The 21352-nt window shown below is 50.2% G+C and overlaps 1 protein-coding gene across 3 annotated transcripts in view; it reads right to left on the reverse strand.

The window, feature by feature from the left end:
* Window positions 1-21352, reverse strand: part of EFCC1 (EF-hand and coiled-coil domain containing 1) — a 44622-nt gene that overhangs the window by 10712 nt on the left and 12558 nt on the right. The window lies entirely within an intron of this gene.

Here is a 21352-nt window from a genome sequence, read left to right on the forward strand (position 1 = left end):
TCTCAGCTCACTGCAAGCTCCGCCTCCCGGGTTCCCGCCATTCTCCTGCCTCAGCCTCCCGAGTAGCTGGGACTACAGGCGCCCGCCACCTCGCCCGGCTAGTTTTTTTTTTGTATTTTTAGTAGAGACGGGGTTTCACTGTGTTCGCCAGGATGGTCTCGATCTCCTGACCTTGTGATCCGCCCGTCTCGGCCTCCCAAAGTGCTGGGATTACAGGCTTGAGCCACCGCGCCCGGCCTTCTTCTTCTTCTTCTTTTTTTTTTTTTTTTAAGAGATAGGGTCTCTTTGTCACCCAGGCTGGAGTGCTGTGGCATGATCTTGGCTCACTGCAGCCTAGACCTCCCAGGCTCAAGTGATCCTCCCACTTCAGCCCCACAATTAGCTGGGACTACAGGTATGCACCACCACACCCAGCTAATTTTTGTATTTTTTTGTGGAGACAGGGTTTCGCCATGTTGCTTATGCTGGTCTCGAATTCCTGAGCTCAGGCAAGCTGCCTGCCTTGGCCTCCTGAAGTGTTGGGATTACAGCCATGAGCCACTGCACCTAGCCTACTTTTTTTTTTTTTTTAATTTTTAAAATAGAGACAGAATCCTGTAATCCTAGCACTTTGGGAGGCCAAGGTGGGTGGATGAACTGAGGTCAGGAGTTCTAGACCAGCCTGGCCAAAATGGTGAAACCCTGTCTCCACTAAAAATATAAAAATTAGCCGGGTGTGGTGGCACACGCCTGTAATCCCAGCTACTTGGGAGGCTGAGGCAGGAGAATCATTTGAACCTGGGAGCCCAGGAGGTGGAGGTTGCAGTGAGCTGAGATCCACCACTGCACTCCAGCCTGGGCAACACAGTCAGACTCCGTCTCAGAAAACAAAAACAAAATAAACAAAAACAAAAAACAAAAAAGAGACAGAATCTTACTGTGTTGCCCAGGCTGTTCTCAAACTCCTGGTCTTAAGAGATCCTCCAGTGCCTTGGCCTCCAAAAGCACTGGGATTTTGGATGTGAGTCACCACACCAAACTAGTTTAAATTGCATTTCTATTCCTTGTCCCCGAAAGCCTTTAATTGAAACATCTCCCTTCTCTGGGCTTTGGGGAACCTACATTACACCCCACCAATCACTTTTCTTGATATTTTAAGGGCCTGACCTTTTGAATATTCATTTTCCATGTCCCTGCAGTTACAAGATAGGGGAAGAAAGAAAAATCTGTCATAACATGAAAATATTCACTAATAAAAGGGCCACTTATTAAACTGGCCACTTTATACTAGCATTTGTCCCTCACCCATCTCATTATAACAACCCGATAGAACGCAATATGAAGCAAAACCACATCTTGGAAAAGGGGAGGCCGAGTGGTGTTGGTCAGGGGGACACGGGAGAACTCGAATCGCAGGCAGAGCCACTGATGCGGGGCTGTGGCAGGGCTGGACTGGATCACAACAAGGAAGAGAAAACCAGCAGGATGAGCACCAGCCAGGAGCATCAGGAGAGTGCTCTGCTGCACGAAGAAAACCTTGAGAAAAGCCAATAAGGCTGGGCGCAGTGGCTCACGCCTGTAATCCTAGCACTTTGGGAGGCCGGGGCTGGTGGATCACGAGGTCAAGAGATCGAGACCAGCCTGGCCAACATGGTGAAACCCCGTCTCTACTAAAAATACAAAAATTAGCTGGGCGTGGTGGTACGTGCCTGTAATCCCAGCTACTCGGGAGGCCAAGGCAGGAGAATCACTTGAACCCAGGAGGTGGAGATTGCAGTGAGCTGAGATCATGCCATTACACTCCAGCCTCACAACAGAGCAAGACTCTGTCTCAAAAGAAAAGAAAAAAAAAAGAAAAAAAGAAAGTCAGCAAAGGCCTGAGATATTTTGCAAAAGTGACCCTCCTCATGATAAAGCTGCAAAAGAAAACCTCCAAAACAAAAAAAAACAAAACCATAAAGGTAAGGGTGCACCATTGTGTTCTTACAGAGTGTTGTTGGAAAAATCACTCCAAAAGGAATAATCAGTCCTAAATCATTCTGTGTTTGGTCTAAGAATGAGAGCACTGTATTGCAGTCATAGAGATTATTTTTAAAGAATGAAATGACTAGACTAGGCACGGTGGTTCACACCTGTAATCCCAGCACTTTGGGAGGCGAAGGCGGGTGGATCACTTGAGGTCAGGAGCTAGAGACCAGCCTGGCCAACATGGTGAAACCACATCTCTACTAAAAACACAAAAATTAGCCGGGTGTGGTGGTGGGCGACTGTAATCCCAGCTACTCAGGAGGCTGTGGCAGGGGAATCGCTTGAACCTGGGAGGTGGAGGTTGCCTTAAGCTAGATCGCACCACTGCACTGCAGCGTGGGTGAAAGGATGAGGCTCCATCTCAAAAAAAAAAAAAAAAAAAAAAAAAAAGAATGAAATGGCTGAAAATATTACCTGGTTTTATTAAATAGTATGACAACTCATTTTCATACATTGTAGCTTTATTTTTCAATCTCCAAAGAGTCCCCATTTTATTTTTATTTGTATTATTTATTTATTGAGACTGAGTCTTGCTCGGTCACTCAGGCTGGAGTGCAGTGGCGCGATCTCGGCTCACTGCAGCTTGCACCTCCTGGGTTCAAGCGATTGTCATGTCTCAGCCTCCCAAATAGCTGGGACTACAGGCGCCCGCCACCATGCCAGGCTAATTTTTGTGTTTTTAGTAGAGTCGAGGTTTCCATATTGGAACTCCTGACCTCAGGTGATCCGCCCGCCTCGGCCTCAGAAAGTGCTGAGATTACAGGCGTGGACCACTGCGCCCGACCCAAGAGTCCCCATTTTATATGGACTCGCTGAGTGGACTTCCCACGACCAAATATTATTGGAACACAAAGACCTCTGCTCGGGAGGTGCTGTTCGGAGCCATGGGCCCTTGCTGGTCTCACTGCGCAGGTGGAAGCCCTGCAGCACCCAGGAGGGGCAGGCAGGGAGCTTCCCGCGGCTGATCCGCGTGACCGGGGTGAGGCCCCGCGGAGAGTCCGGGCAGGTGAGGGGCGCGGGCTCCCGGCCGGGGCTCCGTCAGGTGGACTCGGCACTTGGAGGGCCCGCTAGCCCACGGGCGCCGGGGCCGCCCTGCAGCGCCTCCCGGTGGCCAGCTCCCCGCCCGCACCTCGGCGGCGAGCACCGCCCCCGCCCGCGGGGCCTCCCCGTGCTTATCAGCATAACCCCACCCTGGCCACCGTGAGTGGCCCAGGGCTGCACAGGGAGCCAATGAAACACAAGGAGCGTCTGCAGGCGTTTCCGGGCCTCAGCGGCGTCCTCTCCCACAGACCCGGTTCTCTGCCTGCCTGAGGAGGGCTCGGAGTATGATGACCGACGAGGCGGGAAGTTGTGACTCTGAGGGGACCGTCCAGAGATGCTGGGGGCTGCAGATAGAGCCCAAAGATTAAGGCAAAAGAAACAGGGCCCTTAGTAACATCAGCTGAGCTGCTGGGTCAGGCTTTGCCTAAAGCCAGGGCTAACCCTGAAATTTCGTGTTTTTTGAGCCCATGACTCTGATTCATAAAATCCTGCATTCAGCGTCCCCCAGTGCAAGCCGAGAACGGGCATGTTGCTTAGCAACAACCATTGTGGAAACCCCCGGGTGGGGATTCTTGCTTCAGTGTGAGACCGCGTGACTACAGCTTAGGTCATGATAGCTGAGATCTCACTGGGGAGGTGCCAGTATCTCCCTACTCCCCGGGCTCCAGACTACAGCCTGGAGAAGAAAAGACTCAAGGGAATAAGGTCACTGTCTCCAAGACTCAAGGATACAGGCAAGTACCTGGTTATATGGCCCCATAGGGAGGTGTTTAACTGGGGTGAGACAGCAAAGATGGGAGTTGGGGAATCAAAGGGAGGCGATTTTAGCTCACTGGGAGGAACAACTTTCTCCCAGGAACTGCTGATGAAGAATGATGATGATGTGCTGTGGAAGGCAGTGAGCTTCTTGGCAGAGGAGGTATGTCAGCAGGTAAGGGACTTCAGCAGCTGGAATTGTGAATACAGTTGGAGGCTGAATTAGACATTAATATCGAAATCCCACTATGAGATGCTGCTGCTTCTTCTATTCCCTAAATCATTTAAGGGTTTCAACAAGCAAAATGAGATAGAGGGACAGCTCTTACCAAGGGGCCTGTTTAAACATTTCCTGACACAGGCTGCCTGGGGTGGACTGGATCCCCACACTCCACCTCCTAGCACTTGCATGTGTCTTAGAAAGCCTGCTCCAGGCACAGCTTCCTGCACGGACAGCAACGACAATACCAACGAAACCCTTCAGTGTTCTGAAAGCCACTCTCAATACTTCAAACATCTTCCTCACAAAAGCCCTGTGACATAGGTAAGGTCATCATCTCCATTTACAGAGGAGGAAACCAAAGCACCAAGAGCTGGAGGAAGCTGTGGAGGAAGAAGTGGAGGAAGCCGCACCGTGGGAGAGGCGGGGTCTGCACTCAGGCAGACGGCTGCAGGCCCGCATGCCAGGCACAAGGGAAGCTTGGAAGGCACACTCTGAAATGACCCGGCCCAGCTGCCGTTGTCAGTGGGTGACTCCAGGTCACAGGCAGTGAAGCTGGGAAGAGAACAGAGCCATCTGGAGAGCAGGACAGATGAGGACACTCTTTGGAATTTTCCAAGAAGTAAAATCTGGCTGCAGAGAAATGGAACAAGTGCTTCCTCAGGGAGCCCTGGGGCGTGCTACTGTTATCTAGTGAATGGTATTCAACTGCTTCTCCCATTGCCCCTCTCTCTGCTGGATTATTCAGCAGGATCAGCCATCCCCCATCACACTCACATGCTATAATAGCTCCACCTTCAAACAAGCAAATACACAAAACACCCTCTGACCATATGACTTTCCCAGCTACCACCCTTACTCTGCCCTACTTTACAGAAAACTTGAAAGCACTGTGCCTACTACACACGCTGCCCCAGTCATGTCTTGGTCCCCGTCACATCACCCACAGCACTAGGCTGCCAAGCCCAATGGCCGGTTCTCAGCACCCATTTGACTTGGCCTAAGAACAAAGGACTGGACACCAGATTCCTTCCTCGCTTACACACTCTTCCCACGGCTTCCAGGAGACTGCTCTCCTCTGGGATTCCTCCTGCCTCCCTGGCACTCTTTGCCATTTTGCCAATTTCTCCTCTCCATCCCGACCCCTAATGCCAGTGAATCCTGGGACGCCCTCTGAGGACCTCTTCTCTCCTCAACGTGCACTCACTCTAGGAGGGGCCTCAGCCAGCGCCATGGCTTTGCGTGCCCATGACTTCCAACTTCTTATCTCCAGCTCTGGCCTCTCTCCTGAACCTCGGGCTCAGATCCAGTTCCTGACAAGTGCCCCAACTTAACTGTGGCACCTCTATTTGGATGTCACAGGCTTCTCACAGCCTCTCATGCCACCTGGACTTGTCCTGGTCTTCCTCCATCTGCTCCTCCCTCCCTCGGTGAAGTGTGCCATCACCCACTTGACTGCCCAAAGAGTGGCCGCTGGGTTTGGCCACCTGGAGGTCATGCGCAGCTACTCAGCATCTGGCCAACCACTCAGTTCCACCCCAGCGCCCAGCCCAAGGGTGCCACAGGGAGGGTGCTTGGCAAAGGGCTGTTGTATTGTGTGGCACCTCCTATGTCCAGGTCTGTGCAGGTTGGCAGGGGAGGTAGAGGGGCAGGAGGGGAGAAGGAGCTGCAAGTCCCCACCCTCCGTGGGCTGCTCCTCTGGGTGGAGCACCAGGAGGTCAGGCAGGGGATGCAGACACAGCCCTCCCTCCAGGGCGTGTCCACTGGCCTTGGGCCACTCGCTCCACAGACAAGCGGGGCATGGAGTCTGGAGAGAGCAGGGGAGGTATCCTGCAGGAAGCAAGACCTGGGGTTGAGCAGAATTAGTACTAGGAGACAGGCAGCGAGTATGTTTGGGGACAGAAAAGAGTACAGCACAGCTAGAGAAGAGGACCCAGAGCAGACAGGAATGGGCGGAGAAAGGAGGCAGAGAGGGCTGAGTGGCCTGGCAGGGCACCCCTCCTCTAGCTGGGGCTGTGTGTGCTGTTGGAGTAACACTCAGCCCCTGGTTGATATCTCTCAGAGGAGGAAGTGGTTAGGTTACCAGGTGGTTGGGGTGAGTGGGGATTTGAACCCGACTCCACCACCTCCAGACCTTGACCTCATTCCCTTGTGCACGCTGCATTTTACCCGCTGGCACCAGACACAGACCTTGAAAAGTCACACCTTTATTTATCTTATAGATGATGGAAGCCAGTGGGGGTTGAACCATATGGAATAGTGATTTTTACTGCTTTTGACCTGCAAAAGGGCGATTTAAAATGGGGCAATCTTGGCTCACGCTGTAATCCCAGCACTTTGGGAGGCCAAGGTGGGTAGATCACCTGAGGTCAGGAGTTCGAGACCAGCCTGACCAACATGGTGAAACCCCATCTCTTCTTAAAATACAAAATTAGCCAGGTGTGGTGGCGTGTGCCTGTAATCCAGCTACTTGGGAAGCTGAGGCAGGAGAATCGCTTGAGCCTGGGAGGCAGAGATTGCAGTGAGCCGAGATGACACCATTGTACTCCAGCCTGGGCAACAGAGCAAGACTCCATCTCAAATAAATAAATAAATAAATAAATAAATAAATAAATAAATGCTGCAATCTGATAAAACATGTTCACAAAATGTTTCTTGGTGGACTGACTTCAAATCTGTCACTTCATTAGTGGGTGTCCAGGTTTGTGAAAAGTTTTGTTAGAATTTTCTGGTTCTAGAAACCTGACAGCCTTTGGCCCTGAGACTGGACCACAGGACCCAGGGGTTTAGCGTGGGTTTCATGTGAGGATGTGCTCTCTGCTTATGCACTGTTGGCGGGAGTGTAAATTAGTCCAACTATTGTGGGAAGCAGTGTGGCAACTCCTCAAAGAGCCAATAGCAATCCCATTACTGGGCATATTCCCAGAGGAATACAAATCATTCTACCATGAAGACACGTGCATGCAAATGTTCATTACAGCACTATCCACAATAGCAAAGACATGGAGTCAACCCAGTGCCCATCAATGACAGATTGGATAAGAAAATGTGGTGTATATACACTATACTATGTAGCCATAAAAAACAACAAGATCATGTCTTTTGTGGGAACACGAATGGAGCTGGAATCTATTATCCTTAAACTAACACAGGAACAAAAACCAAATGCCACATATTCTCCCTTATTAGTGGGAGCTGAATGAAGAGAACACATGGACACAAAGAAGAGAACCCCAGTGTCTGGGGCATACTGGAGGGTAGAGGGTGTGAGGAGGGAGAGGAGCAAAAAAAAAATAACCATTGGATACGAGGCATAATACCTGGGTGATGAAATAATCTGTACAACAAACCCCTAGTGACATGAGTTTACCTATATAACAAACCCGTACATATACCCCTAATTCTAAGAAGTTAAAAAAAGATCAAAACAAAAATAATGCTATACAAATTCTAATAGTAATAATAATAGTAATAATAATAATAATAATAATAATTAAAAGAATCTGCTCCCCGGAGTTGGCTCTGGGAGGCGGTGGCACTGCCTTTGGTGTTTCTTGGCTCAGCTGACTGAGGACAGAGTTGCTGGTGGCCTTGCTGGGTGGGCCGAATGCTATGGCCCCATCCTCTCTGTTACACTCAGTGGCTGGGAGCTCCTGCTCCTGACTTGCAGGTCCAGCATCCTGACCCCCAGCTCTAAGGTCACCAAGCTGCCCCCTGCCCCTGCAACATGCTGTCTGTCTCTACTCTCTGGATCCAGCAGCAGCCTGCTACCATGTGTCGTCATGGCCATTTCCTTGAACACATCTCTGACACACCTAGCCCCGGAGCCTACTGTGGCTTCCCAGAGAGGTCCAGATCCCTAATATCCCAGCCCACCACAAGGAGTTTCTGAAGTTACAATGCAAAATTCGTTTGGAAGAACATATTTTGTTCAGGTGGGCCCTATTGATGGAAAGATGTCCCCTTGCCCCGCTTCCCACCTCAGTTCTACCCCTCCAGTCCCCACTCCACTCTGGCTGCTGAAGGGATCAAAGGTCAGCTTTTAAAATGCTTCTGTGGCTCCATATGGACAACAGAAGTAACTTGAGTGTCAGGGTGGGTGCAGTGGCTCATACCTGTAATCCCAGCATTTTGGGAGTCAGGTGAATCACTTGAGCTCAGTGCGAGACCAGCCTGGGCAATACTGCAAAACCCTGTCTCTACCAAAAATACAAAAATTAGCCAGGTGTGGTGGCCACATGCCTGTGGTTCCAGCTACTCTGGAGGCTGAGGTGGGAGGATCACTTGAGCCTGGGAGGCAGAGGTGGCAGTGAACCAAGATCACACCATTGCACTCCAATATGACAGAGTGAGACCCTGTCTCAAAAACAAACAAACAAACAAACAAACAAACAAACAAACAGTGTTCTTAGCACAGCATTGAGGGACCTCCAAGATCTGACCCAGCCCAGCCCTCCAGTATCATTGCTGGCAATGACCCATGGGCAGCACAGCCAGACCCATTGAAGTTCCTGTGCCTTACCCTTGAGGTCTTTGCACATGATAATAACCATAGCCAATGCCTCCATGGAGCTTATAGTGTGCTAGGTGCTGTCTTAAGTGTTTTTATGCAAACAAACTTGTCAAACGACCACATTCTGAACCCACACAGATTCCTCTGCCTGAAAGGTGCACACCCCAGCTCCAGCAAGTAGAGCCCAGAAAATCCTTCTGGTTCTTCATTCTCCCACCCCCACAAAAATGTCACTTTCTCAGAACTCACCTCTCCCTCTGCTATGGTTTGAATGTGTCCCCCAAAGTTCATGTGTTGGAAACTTAATCCCCAATGCAACAGTGTAGAGAGGTGGGGCCTTGAAGAGGTGATCAGGCCATGAGAGCTCTGCCCTCACGAGTGGATCCACACCATTACTGCAGGAGTGGGCTCCAGATACAGGAATGCATTTGTCTCCCTCTCTCCCTCTTTTGCTCTTCCACCTTCTTCCCTGGAATGATGCAGCAAGAAGCCTATGGCCAGATGTGACATGCCGTTTACTTCCCAGCCTCCAGAACACTTAGCTAAATTTCTGTTTTTTGTTTGTTTGTGATGGAGTCTTGCTGTGTCACCCAGGCTGGAGTGCAGTGGTACAATCTTGGCTCACTACAACCTCTGCCTCTCAGGTTCAAGTGGTTCTCCTGCCTCAGCCTCCCGAGTAGCTAGAACTACAGGTGTGTGCAACCATGCCCGGCTAATTTTGTATTTTTAGTAGAAAACGGGTTTTACCATGTTGGCCAGGAGGGTCTTGAACTCCTGTCCTCAAGTGATCTGCCTGACTCGGCTTTCCAAAGTGCTGGGATTACAGGTGTGAGCCACCAGACTCAGCCCGATTTCTTTTCTTTATAAACTACCCAGTCTGTGGTATTTTGTTACAGCAGAACAAATAAATATGAATAAGACACCTCTCAGAGGTGTGGCTCCCAGAGCCCTCATATGCTGTGTTATGGTGTTTCTCTCTCACCAGACTGGGATTTCCTTGAGGACAGTTAGCACAGGGACAGAGTGGCCCAATGAAGGTTTGTCAAATGAATGAATGAGATTTAGGGGAGGAAGAGCAAGGAAAGGCCAGGCCAGGGACAAGACCAGAGCCTGGGTAAGCATCCAGTTTCTTCCTATCACCTACACACCTGCTCTTGGATTGTTCCAGAAAGGCCAGAGAAGGAAGAGCACTAGATCTGGAGCCACAAGACATGGGTTGAGTCCCACCATTCCCAGTTCCTATCAGCTTTGTCCTGTGGAATGGGGCTAAGCCCTCTGTGTACCTCAGAGAGGGGTGGACCCTACGTGATAGGATAATGCAGATTCCTAAGCTGCAGACATTTTTGGTCATTTGTCCTTTTATTTACTAATACATATTTTATTTTGTAGTAAATATTATAACCAATAATGAAAACCCAGCATCTCTTGCCATAAATAGTAACCATTGTTAAATTTAAGAAGCAAGAGGCAGCCAGGCGTGGTGGCTCACGCCTGTAATCCCAGCACTTTGGGAGGCCAAGGTGGGTGGATCATGAGGTCAGGAGATTGAGACCATCCTGGCTAACATGGTGAAACCCCATCTCTACTAAAAATACAAAAAAAATTAGCCGGGCGGGGTGGCGGGTACCTGTAGTCCCAGTTACTCAGGAGGCTGAAGCAGGAGAATGGCGTGAACCCAGGAGGCAGAGCTTGTAGTGAGCTGAGATCACACCACTGCACTCCAGACTGGGCGACTGAGCAAGACTCCATTTCAAAAAAAAAAAAGAAGAAGCAGCAAGAGGCCATTAGCCTGAGGCTGTCTCTGTACTTTGAGTGATGATCTGAAGCCGAACTTAGTATGTGAAGAAATCAAACCCCAATTTAGAAGCATATATTTGTAACAAATAGCAGGCTGAGCTCCCCAAACCTCTGCTGGCCCTGACAGCTGCCCAATTCATGACTTGTTCTTTACTCAAGTAAACTCTGTTAAATTTAATATGTCCAAAGTTTTTCCTTTTAACATCCTACAAATACATAAAGCAACAATAAAACACAGTTAGTCAGTTGTAGCTAGGTCTTGTTTTCTGTCTGCCTCTGAACCCGAGGCTGTTCCCTGTCCATTCAAGAGAGGCTAGCAACTGTCAGGAGAAGTCAGAGACTTCTCAGCTCCAAACCACAGCTTGGGAACTGGTGCTGGAAAAGCATGGCAAAGGCCCAACCTCCCTGCCCTGTGCTTTCTGGCCTGCGACTCCCACATTCACTCCTGCCTGCTGCACCTCTGGGCCACTGTCTTTCGGGAGCCATGGGGGAAATGGGCTGGGGGCCTTCTGTGAGCTGCAGAGACACTTGTCACTCAACGGGCATTACTGAAGCACCTCTGTCAGGGCTCCAGCCAGTTCTGGGGAAAGGCAGGCCCTGGTAGCCACCCACTCTCCCTTCACATCCTCACTTCCTGGCAGACCCCAGAGTCCTTGTGTGCGGTTGGGTGTTCCCTCCAGCTGGCCACATCTGCACAGCACCCGGAGGCTGGGTGAGCCTCTGATGTCTTCCTCCTGCTGGAGGCCGATGGTCACATCTGGCCACCAGCCCAGGGGCTTACACAATCTGACAAGGGCCAGATGTTGCTCTTCCTCCCTTCTACTGCACTGGCGACTCCTGGCTCCTGGCTCCAGATCTTCATGCAACAGACCCCTCCTTCAGTTCTGTGATGCAAAGAGGTGGATCTCAGGAGCTGCAAACCTGGGTTCCACCCTCAGGACTATGGCTTCGCTGTGTGACCTGCACAACTCCCTCCCCCTCTCTGAACCTCCATTTCATTTTCCTGATTAATCAGTCAACACTGCTGGGGGCTCTGTGCTAGCTGGGCCTAGGGGTCCTATGAGGATGAAATGAAATGACACGGTCCTTCTAAACTTTGTGGAGCTCCTGCCCCTGATAATATTTGAGATAATTTTAGGTGGCACTCAGATGAATGGCTAGGAGTATGTGCACTTGTTGTAAACAGTTAAGCATTTATTTTAATGTGTACTAAAAAAGTTAATGAGCACATCAAACCATCTTAGTTTTACATTTATGACAGTGATATAACTTCCTTTTACAATTATCTAGGTAAACAAGTGAGTCAATTTAAGGAAAAATATTAATTAAATAATACAGGTACTATATAGATATGACAAAAAAATGACATGGATCTTAGGAGATCTGAAGCTTGGCAAATGCTTAGACACCAGCACACGGTGAGCTCTGGGTGCTGTGAGAGCAGAGCTCTGTGCCTGCCCCGGCCACCTCTGCCCCTCACAGCAGGGGACCCCGACCCTAACATACTGACACCCTCTTTCTACAATGGCCCTGTGCTATCCCAAAATGAACTGAATACACAATATGCCCTATTTTCAGATGTACTTCAAGAAAATTAATGTGATGCCCTAATGGTAATTTAAAAGAGAAAGAAAAGGAAAGGAGTTTTATGATATATATTTCGATATGTAAATACTCATAAACAATGACATTTTCAGATACTTAAACCTGCCTGTGATGGATACGTTTAAATTTAAGAGGGGCAAGATAACATTCAACTGAATGTTGTTGATAATCTTTCCCTATATTTGGCATTTTAAAATATCCGGATTAATAGATGGATTGATAAATAGACAGATACCTACGCAGACTCACAGGAGTACAAGCGTAAGGACTGCCAGTGTTTTTTGTTTTTTGGGTTTTTTTCTGTTTGTTTGTTTCTTGAGACGGAGTTTTGATCTTGTTGCCCAGGCTGGAGTGCAATGGCGTGATCTCAGCTCACCACAACCTCTGCCTCCCAGGTTCAAGCGATTCTCCTGCCTGAGCCTCCCCAGTAGTTGGGACTACAGGCCAGGCATTCCACGCCAGCAGCTTCAGCACCATGAGTGTTGTCACTGTCTTTGATGTGCTTCTGAAATGATGAGCAACTCTTGGAAAATGCCGAACAAAACAAAGTGTACCCTTCTCTCAACTCACACAGCATCAGATTCTTGGAAAACCCTTTGTATATCAAAACCTTGTGGAAAACCCTGTGTTTATACATAAGACAGAGGTGGGCTCCAGCCTCAGATCATCATGGCGAAAGTGAGGCTTGCGCAGCACAAATGTGTCCAGCAGGCACATGGAGCTCATGTGGGGTTTGGGGTGATGCTTGGTTGTACAGGATCTGCCCAGAGGCTTGTTTCCCTGGCAGGGCCCCTCACATGTCAGAAGCACCACCCTTCCAGTCACTGAGGCAAACCATCCTCCCTACGAATTTCCAGAAAGTCCCTGGGGAGATACTGCTCCCAAGGAGATGCCCTGTTCCAGACCCCTCCCAGCTCTCAGCCTTAGATCCCACTGGCCACGGCAGCCTCACCCTGGGACTATGAGGTGCCCACCCCTGTGGATTTGGACTTGGAGGCTGCCGGGTCAGCACACTGGACCATGCCCAGCCTTCAGAAGGGTGGTGTCCAGGGTTCCCATCTGCGAGTGCCCAGCCAGCCTGTCACCTTCCTGGCCCCCTGCCCTGGAGCCTCTGGGCTCACACAGCCTTTTAAGAGGGGTATCTGGCCTGTGTCTGTTTAATCCTGGGCCAGCCACTCCAATAAGCTTGCCTTACCAAGTCTTTCACCTCTTTGAGACTCAACTTCCCCATCATTTTATTATTTATTTATTGAGACAGGGTCTTACTCTGTTGCCCAGGCTGGAATGCAGTGGCGTGATCTTGGCTCACTGCAGCCTCAACCTCCCAGGTTCAAGTGATCCTCCCACCTCAGCCTCCTCAGTAGCTGGGACCACAGGTGCATACCACCACGCTCAGCCAGTTTTTGTATTTTTTATAGAGATGGAGTCTCACCATGTTGCCCAGGTGGATCTTGAACTCCTGGGCTCAAGTGATTCACCCATCTCGGCCTCCCAAAATGCTGGGATTATAGGTATGGGCCACTGTGTCCAGCCTTCCCAGTCTTTTAGATGGGAATAAGTCACCCAAGTTCATAGGGTGCAAGTCAGGGCTAAATTAGGGATATATGTGTCTGGCACACAGTAAACACTTGACAAATATTAACTCCCATCCTCTGTTTACAGCTTCCTGCTTGTTCATCTTTCCTTTTCCATTTCTCATTTTACCCCCTAAAACCTCAAATAAATGCATAAATTTCTGCAGTGGTGTCCCAGTGTTTTAATCTGGCCTGCATCGTCCAATGTGGTAACCACAGTCACAGGTAGCTATTTAAATTTAATCAGGCTGGTCGCGGTGGCTCACGCCTGTAATCCCAGCACTTTGGGAGCCTGAGGTGGGTGGATCACCTGAGGTCAGGAGTTTGAGACCAGCCTGGCCAACATGATGAAAACCTGTCTCTACTAAAATACAAAAATTAGCCGGGCGTGGTGGTGGGTGCCTATAGTCCCAGCTACTCGGGAGGCTGAGGCAGGAGAATCACTGGGAGATGGAGGTTGCAGTGAGCTGAGATCACACCATTGCACTCCAGCCTGGGCAACAAGAGTGAAACTCAGTCTCAAAAAAAAAAAAAAAAAAAAATAAATTTAATCAAAGTTAAATAAAACTAAGAATTCAGTTCCTCAGTTGCACTAGCTACATCAGGTGCTCAGTAGCCACCCGTGGCTCACAGCTACCAGCGCAGCCAGAAAGCGTTTCCATCATCTCATAAAATCCAGTTGGACAGTGCTGATCTACAACTTATATTAAAAGTTAAATCATTTACAGTCATTTTTCCCAGAACTGTAGTTCTCACTTGTTTGTACTACAATTATATGAATCTAGAATGTGACATTTTATATAAACACAAAATATATACAAGTGAGCGTCCTTCTGCGGTCCCACATCCTCATAGGAATTATTGGACTGATGACCAAACCACTAAGACAAACACTGATAAGTGGGCTGACTGGGCTTCTAAATCCCACGTGAGTGAAGGTAGCCCTCCCTCGCTAAAACTAAACCTACCCAGGACAAACTTAAAGCTGGGTCCCTGTCTTCATCACCCAAAAGGGTAGACTCCAGGTGGACTGAAGACCTGAAAGATACGATTAAAACAAAAGAATATCCAGCAGAATACCCTTGTGACCTAGGAAAGGAGGACCACTCAATAATTTAAAGGCAAAAATCATAAAGCCAAAAGAATTTGGTGAATTTGATTACATCAAAGAACACACTGGGGCCGGCGGGCATCACTTGGTCAAATCATGCATGTGTCTCCACAAGACCCCGCGACCCCTCTCCTGGGACAGTTCTCACAGCAGGCTGCTGCATGGTGGCATGGGGGAGGACAGGCACTTGGTGTCATCTGGAGTGGTGGGCAGTTGGAGGCAGCCTAGTGTCCACCCCTGGGAGTGGACAGAGGAGTTTGCAGAGGGGAGAAGCAGCGGGCAGATGCACTCACAGAACAACATTTGGGGTGGGAACTCCAACACCGAGTGGGGAGTCAGAGGCATGGCGAGACATGTGCCACAAGGCCACCGATTGGGTGCAAACAGACCCCGAAAGACTCGCTTTGCAAGAACACATCCCAACAAGAATATACACAGAAATCACCGGGGAGGGACTGCCTGAAGGGCAGGAAGGCGTGTGGGACCAAGAGGTGAGAGAGTCCATTCCTGCCCCTGCCCAGTCCCCTGCTCAGGATACATGAGGAATCCCAAGGTTGGAATTGCTGGCCACCAATGACCAGCACATTGTCATTTGACTCATGGCTAGCATACTTATGCTGTAAAGGGCCAGAGAGTAAATACTTCAGGCTTTGAAGCCCATGAGGTGGTTGTCAGAGCTACTCCACTCTGCACAGGAGCAGTCCCAGAGAATATATAAACAAGCGGACATGGCTGTGTTCCAATAAACCTTTATTCATCGACACTAAAATTTGAATTTTATGAAATTTTCATGTCATGAAATATCCCTCTTTTAGTTTTTTCCCAACCATTTAAAAATGTAAAAACTATTCTTAGTTTGTGGATTGTATAAAAATAGGGGTGGAGCTGGACTGGCCCACAGGCTGCAGTTGCTAATCCCGGATTTAACTGATGACTTCTGCTCCCCGTGGAGACAATTTAGTCCAAGGCAAACATGTTTAATGAGCTGGAGAACTGAGGGCTCATCTTTACTCCCAAAGTCAGCCAGTGCCTCTGGATTTGCTAAGCGAACTAACCCTATTAGGTTAGGGAATAAATGAAACCAAGCATCTGGCTGTGGATAAAAAGACCACCCTGAGGGGGATGGGGACCCTCTTGTATGGCCAGGACTGCATACCATATGGTAGTCAGGAGGGAGGGCTGTTATTTTCTTGCTTCAATGAGCAGCATTGATTTCTGTTGTTTGCAACCATAACTCCCTGGCTGGTACAACCTTGAGAAACTCATTTCACCTCTCTGAGGTTAACTTTCTTTCCAATGAAATGTCTGCCTCATGGGGGTGGGCACTATGGTGACCACCGGGGTGGGCAGAATGTCTAGGAATGGGCCCCCAAGTTCCACACCCTAATTCTCAAAGCCTGTGAGTGAAGTGAGCCTATCACTCGGAGATGGCATGACGTTCTATGGCACAGCTGACCAGAAGACAGGGGATTATCCCTGTCTAATCACACAAGTCCCTTGAAATGCAGACAGCTTTCTGGGCTGATGTAGAAGAGGCCGTGAGAGAGATATGAAGTGTGAGAAGGACATGCAGCAGGTTGTTGCTGGCTGGAAGATGAAAGCGATGTGGGTGAAGGAATACAGAGCAACCCCAGCTGATAGCCAGCAAGGAAAGGGGGCCTCGGTCCCACAGCCAAAAGGAGCTGGATTCTGCCAACACTGGAATGGGCTTTCCCAGGGGCTCCAGACCTGGCCAAGGGAGCCTTGCTTTCGGCCTTGTGCGAGCTTATGTAGAGAAGTCAGCCACGCCCGCCTGGACTTCCGGCCTATGGAATTATGAGGTCACAGGTGGGTGTTGTTTCAAGTAACTAAGAGTGTGATGATCAGCTATGGTTGTGATAGAAACCAAATTCAGCCATCCAAACAACCAAACCCCATCTGCTGTCAGCTCAACCCTGACTGTGGCCTTGTGCTCCCAGAGAGACTTGACTGGCCTAAGCCAATCATGAAGCCTCCTTCACGTGGCCAGAGATTGGTTTAGGAGCAGGCATGTGATGCAATTCTGGCCAAAGAGAGGTGAGGGGAAGTCTGCCAGGAGGACCTGTGGATATGGCAGTGATGCCTGAGGCCATGGCAGCTCTCTTGTAACCATGAGGGGCCCTTGCTGACAGGCCAAAATGACAAGCTGAGGAAGACAGAGTGGAAGATGAATCAGGTCCTTGAAAACTTCACTGAACTGCCAATGAACTGCTCTGCCCTGGACTTCTCACATGAGATAATAAATGTCCCTGTGGTTTAAGCCATTCTGAGTTGGGTTTTATGTTCTTGCAACATAAAACATCATCACTGATAAACCACTCACAGCATGGCTTAGGAGTGCAATAAGGTTGTACAGATAGTCCTTAGTGCAGTGCCTCATACCCAGCGGGTGCTCAGAAATATTGGTTTTTGTTCCTTAATCAATGCTGCCCCCTCCTGCCTCAGCTCCTGTATGAGTCAGGGTGTGACCAGGGAAGTGGGGCCAGTGTGCGGAATCCATCTACAGCCATGCCTGCAGCTGTAGCTCTGTCTCAAGCGCTTTATCACAAGCAGGTGGCCTGTGTGATCATGGGGGCTGGCTAAGCGAGTCTGGAATCCACAGAAGGGAAGCTGGCAGGCAGGTGGAGCTCACAGGCACTGCTCATGGGCTTCCCCAGAGGCTCTAGACACGGGCACACCTGTGAGCTCCACCTGCCTGTCAGCTTCCCTTTTGTGGACTTCAGGCTTGCTTAGCCAGCCCCCACGATCACACAGGCCACTTCCTTGTCATAAAGCCCTTCAGAGCTACAGCTGTAGGCCTGGCTGTAGATGGATTCCACACCCCTCTGTCCACAGGTGGAACTTCTCTTTCACACAGAAGCCTGTTTGGCTCTTGAAGCCCAGCCAGACCAGCAAGGATAATGTCTCTTACCTAAAGTCAACTGATGACAGACTTTAATCCATATGCAAAATACCTGTACAGCAACTGTAGCTTAGTGTTTGACCGGTAACTTGGGGCTGTAACCAAGGGAGAGGTCAAGGCATCACATCAAAGCCAGGGGGATGCATCAAAAGCTCATTACACCCCCTGGGCTCAGTTTATTCTGGAGTAGATGAGAAAGGTCACTGGTGTCTTTTTCTCTCTGCTTCTTATGCTCTGAGCCGCTCAGCGACTCAGCAAGTCTCAGGAAGCTGCAGAGCTGACAGGTCCCCCAGAACCCAGCCAGGCTACTGTGGGCCATCAGGCCACAGCCACGCTGCAGCACCTATCCTGGGAGGTCCTGGAGGTTCGCACACAGCGGCTTCCTTTGCTGCATGGCGTTTCCTGAGCGAAGCAGCCTCACAGGAAGCGGAGAGCAGCATGTGAAAACAAGAGAACAACAGGAGGAAGAACAGCTTGAGGGGTGGGGGGCGGGGGGCGGCAGAGGAAGTGCGGAAAATAAATCACAAGGGGTGCAGGGGATAGTCTTCAGGGGTCCTCTGTGACTCCTCTCTGGTCCCTGCCTGAACTCGGGAACCCCCCAAGTTTACTGAGCAGGGGATGGCCGTGGGACCGGTGCGACAGGAGTGTGCGAACAGACACAGACACTCAGCTCTTGGGGCCTCGTGCAGGGTGTCAGGCTGGGCTGGTGACCTCTAAGGCCCTGCCAGCCCAAGCTACTGACTTGGTTCTTTAATTCACCAAAGGATGAATTATTGAGCCAGCCACTGTCCTTAGCAATGAAATGAAAAGTTCAGAGGCCGTGAGAGACGAGAGGGAGAGGCTGTAGATGGAGGTGGGGCCTCCCTAAAGAGTTGGGGTCTGGCAAGACCTGAAGGGTGAATGTGGATTGGTCAGGAGTAGGCTTGTGGATGGTGGAGGGAGTCTTATGCCCAAAGGCCCTGAGGAGGGGAGACTTGGAGGGTCAGTGTGGCTGCAGCAGATGATGGGAAAGGGCCTGTCACTCGGGGTCAAGATGGTGACCAGAGGAGGTCATGGGAGAGTTGTGAGTAGGGAGGCCCGAGGTGGGATCTGGGTGTTGAAAAGATTAACCTGGCACTGTGTGGTCAGTGGTTCTGAGCCAGCTGGGACACCAGTCAGGAGGCCAGGACAGCTGTCCAGGGGTGGTGCTGGGGCTAGGCTGGGTGGTGGGTGTAGCTGGAGAGTAGGGGGTGGGTCTGAGCCACGTGGAACTGAGACTTAGCAGGACTCGGTGTGCACAGCTGAGGAGGGCTCTTCACCTGCTCCTCCTCACTGGCCCCTCCGCATCCAGTCTGGTTCCAACTTGCTCGTCCCCGTGCAGGCAGTGCAGACAAGCCAAGCTTGTGCCCAGCCCTGTGGTTTTTTGCTATGGGGGTCACCTCTGCCCTGGATCACACAAGTCACTGGCCCCACCTTGCCACTCAGGCCTCAATTCCAAGGCCACACCTCAGAGAAGTCTCCTGTGATGGGCTGGTTGTGTCCCCCCAATTCATATGTTGATGTCCAGATCCCCAGTGTTCCTCACAATGTGATCTTATTTGGTGATGGGACATTTAATGAGGTAATCAAGTTAAAATGAGGTCTTTAGGGTGGGCCCTAATCCAGTCTGACTGGTGTCCTTCTAAGAAGAGGAGATTAGGGCAGACACATGCACAGAGGGAAGACCACGCGAGGATACAGGGAGAAGGCGGCCCTGTCTGCCAGCCCAAGAGAGAGGCCGCAGGAGAAGCCAACGCTGCCGACGCCGCACTCTGGTCAGCCTCCAGAGCTGTGGGAGACAAATGCCTGTTGTTGAAGCCCCTGGTCCGTGGGGCTTGTCACAGAAGCCCAAGCTGACTCACATACTCCCCGACCCTCCCTTTGTCCACCTGCTTAGTTACTGGTGGTCGACAGCATCCCGCACTGAGAGTGGGCCCACGAGGGCAGAGTCTCTGCCTCTTCCCAGCTGCCTCCCTCATGCCCAGGACAGCATGGGCCCTCTCTGGGCACTTGACAGAATTTGGTTGAATAAAGAAAAGTCAGTGGTTATTTCTGACAGAAAATCATGAAGAAGCAAAATGAAGAGTCTGAAGGCTCTGTCTGCCCCTTCCTGGGTCGCTGACTGGGTGGCTCCAGGCTTCTCCAGTCACCTCAGTCCTCTTCGGAAAAACCCCCACCCCCAACTCAGAGCAGATTCTGACAGTCCCTCCTGCCCCTGCCTAGTCACAAAGAAGCCACCGCCCTTCCTTGGCCAGGTCCTCTGCCTGGCTCAGGGGGACTGGGTGCCATCATTGCCTACAAGTAGCCACCCATCCAGCCCCCTGACTACTGTTCTTTGGAGAATCGACTCCTCCATTTCTCCTGGCCAATGTGTCCGGCAGGGCCGAGGGCGGGAATGTTTCAGCCAGGCCTAGCTAATCAGAGTGGCAGTGATTGGTCCAAAGTAGTCACATGACCCTAGGTTGGCCAATCAGCATACTGCGCTCCATTTCCCTGGTACCAGTGACTGGTTCCAGGAGGGGCGTGGACTATGTTGGAACTACTGGGAAAGAGAAAATGTTTCTGTTGGGGGTGATTGGGAGGATAGGAGCTAATCCGGATGATGATGGTAGCTGTCTTGCTACCTTATGGGAAGAATGTCTGAAATCAGAGCCAGTTAGGAAAAAGACAAGATAAAGGATAGAAAGAAAGAGATTCCAGGTATCATAACTTGAGCTCCCGGATCTAGCCATGCCTGAAGCTACATACACTTGAGATTTTTAGTTGATAAATAAGTGCCGTTCCTACTTTTCTTTTGGCATAAGGCAGTCAGAGTGGTTTTAGTCATTAGCAACTAAAAAATCCAATATAATATAGAACCCTCTCCATCCAAAGGAGGCACATTTTTATTTTTTGTCATTTTTTTTTCTACACAAGACCACTTTGACCGTCTATATCCCAGGCTGTACCATCAAAACTATCTGGCGATCATGATGCCCACCCCCTTGTGTCCTCCAGAGCTCACCGGGCTTGGGTCTGCAGAACCATATATACTACCCCTGACTTAGGCCAGGCCATGTGAAAGTCCTGACACTGGCACCTCCGGAGCTACAGGACAAGCCAGGCCTCCACCCAGGAACTGGCCTCTTCTTCCAATGTCTCCTTGTGGGTAAATAGCATATCCTTATGTGAGGAGAGATTTTCTCTTTGGATGAGACCACCTTAAATGAGGAAAACCATCCATGCACCAGGCCCTTTGACTTTCTGGAAAACCACTACACTACATAAAAAATGCCCAACGCGGCCGGGCGTGGTGGCTCAAGCCTGTAATCCCAGCACTTTGGGAGGCCGAGACAGGCGGATCATGAGGTCAGGAGATCGAGACCATCCTGGCTAACACAGTGCAACTCCATCTCTACTAAAAAATACAAAAAACTAGCTGGGCGAGGTGGCGGGCGCCTGTAGTCCCAGCTACTTGGGAGGCTGAGGCAGGAGAATGGCATAAACCCAGGAGGCGGAGCTTGCAGTGAGCTGAGATCTGGCTACTGCACTCCAGCCTGGGCGACAGAGCGAGACTCCGTCTCAAAAAAAAAAAAAAAAAAAAAACCCCAACCCCGGCTTTGGGGCCAAATCCCCCCTCTTCCACCTTCTCTTTGCCTGGTGCTGAGCTGTAGCCTTTACATTACTTGAATTTTCACTTCTAAGGAGAAATTCATGAGGTGGACGTTTGCTGTTTCTGTCTAACCTGCACCCTTTTCTGTCTCCTAGTAACAGCACCAACCTTCCTTTTGGGAGTTGTCCCACCTCTATG

This window comes from Rhinopithecus bieti, unplaced genomic scaffold, assembly GCF_001698545.2.
Source record: "Rhinopithecus bieti isolate Rb0 unplaced genomic scaffold, ASM169854v2 scaffold_13262, whole genome shotgun sequence".
NCBI lineage: Eukaryota > Metazoa > Chordata > Mammalia > Primates > Cercopithecidae > Rhinopithecus > Rhinopithecus bieti.